Source organism: Octopus bimaculoides, chromosome 6 (genome assembly GCF_001194135.2).
Source record: "Octopus bimaculoides isolate UCB-OBI-ISO-001 chromosome 6, ASM119413v2, whole genome shotgun sequence".
NCBI lineage: Eukaryota > Metazoa > Mollusca > Cephalopoda > Octopoda > Octopodidae > Octopus > Octopus bimaculoides.
The window spans coordinates 21,784,315-21,786,370 of record NC_068986.1 but is presented as its reverse complement, the minus strand read 5'-3'; the positions used below and the strand labels follow the sequence as shown (position 1 = coordinate 21,786,370).

Here is a 2,056-nt window from a genome sequence, read left to right as displayed (position 1 = left end):
TATATATATATATATATATATATATATATCATCATCATCATCATCATTTAACGTCCATTGTCCATGCTGGCATGGGTTGGACGGTTTGACCGGGCTGGCATGCTGGAAGGCTGCACCAGACTCCAGTCTGATTTGGTATGGTTTTCTACTGCTGGATGTCCTTCATAATGTCAACCATTCCGAGAGTGTAATGGGTGCTTTTATGTGCCACTGGCACAGGTGCCATTTGCATGACACTGGGATGCTTTTATGTGCCACCAGAACAGGAACCAATTTGTGTGACACCAGTATCTTCCATGACTGTGATTTTGCTCGGCTTGATGGGTCTTCTTTTCAAGCGTGACATAATGCCAATACAATGGACTTTCAGTTTCCATCTACTAAATCTACTCACAGGGCTTTGGTCAGCCTGAGGTTATAGCAGAAGGAACTTGCCCAAGGTGCCATATATATCCGTGGCCTATGCCAGAGTTGGGGTTTATGCTATGCTTGAGAAAACCTGTTGAGCCACGTGAAATCGTTGTCGTGGCCGATGGCAGTACTGCCTGACTGGCTTCCAGGCTGGTGGCACATAAAAAGCACCATACAAGTGTGGTCAATGCCAGTACCACCTGACTGGCTCCTGTGCTGGTAGCATGTAAAAAGCACCATCTGGACATGATAGTTGCCAGTGCTGCCCAGCTGGCTCCTGTGCTGCCCAGCTGGCTCCAGTGCCGCCCAGTTGGCTCCAGTGCCGCTCAGCTGGCTCCAGTGCCGCTCAGCTGGCTCCAGCGCCGCCCAGCTGGCTCCAGCGCCGCCCAGCTGGCTCCTGTGCTGCCCAGCTGGCTCCAGTTCCGCCCAGCTGGCTCCAGTGCCGCCCAGCTGGCTCCAGTTCCGCCCAGCTGGCTCCAGTGCCGCCCAGCTGGTTGGGAAGTAAACTTCTTAACCACGCAACCACACAACCATGCCTGTACCTATACAGGTAAGAAAAGCTGTATTCAATAAATATATTAAAAAAAACATATATTACAGAAATGCTTAATCTCATCTTCCCTACTCCTGTTAATTTTGTTCTTTTTTTTCTACGCATTGTCCTGATCCAATACTTATACATACATGTTGAAACTATGTTCGCACAAAACTGGGAAGGTAAATCAACTAGACCATGTTTTCTTTATTTGCAGTCACTGTAACAAATTTATTATACTGAATATAGAACAGTAGCATCAAATTATTCAAATTGTTTACCACCTACTCAACAAACTTAACTAAGACTAATGTGACTTAGACAAAATTCTCCATTAATACCTGTTGATGAATTTAATGTAAGTTTTTGATTTCTTCTGCTATTTTATCTATAAATTTTATCAGTATTCAATTTGATTAAGTAGAAATAATGTAGAACAGATTACGAATAATGTAATGCTAGGCATTCCTTAAAAGTTAACATGAGATGCTACAGGCTTAAAACATGTTATTCTCTCAGTGACAAAGAGAACTATTTGCTTCTCAGGTAGAGTACACAAGGTGATGAATGCTGAGTTGGGTTATTACAGGGTGGCCCAAAAGTAGGTTTACAGTTATCACGTAGGCACTTTAAATTTCTTTTAAAACATTTTATTACATTTAAATTTCTAACATACAAACTGAAAAGGGAGCTTGACAAAATTAACGAAATTAGCACAGAATAATGGTTTCTTATTTTTTTATAATTAAGATGTAAACTGTTAATATATGAATGGGAAAGAGATAGTTGAATAACTGTAAGCCTACTTTTGGGTCACTCTGTATGTTTCTTTGTATGTAGTGCATCTCTCTGTCTCTGTCTGTCTCTTTTCCTATACATACACACACGCATACATGCATGCATGCATACATACATACATACATACATACAGATATACTGGCATAGTTGTGCCTTTTCTGTACCCTTAATTATAATGACATATATATATATATATATATATGGTTTAACTGTTACATGATTCAAAATAACCTCACATACCACTATAATACATACATTCCTTATGCATATATTTATATATAAATATATTCACATATATATATATATATATAT

At 39.9% G+C, this 2,056-nt stretch overlaps 1 protein-coding gene across 2 annotated transcripts in view; it reads left to right on the top strand.

Annotated features, from left to right (window-relative positions):
* The first annotated feature begins 1,028 nt into the window (after positions 1-1,028).
* Positions 1,029-2,056, top strand: part of LOC106875139 (proton-coupled folate transporter) — a 17,108-nt gene continuing 16,080 nt past the window's right edge. Inside the window, exon 1 of one of the 2 annotated variants that reach the window (XM_014923131.2) lies at positions 1,029-1,128. The gene's annotated coding sequence lies outside the window, so the exon portion shown is untranslated. The other variant, XM_014923130.2, reaches the window with a different exon arrangement.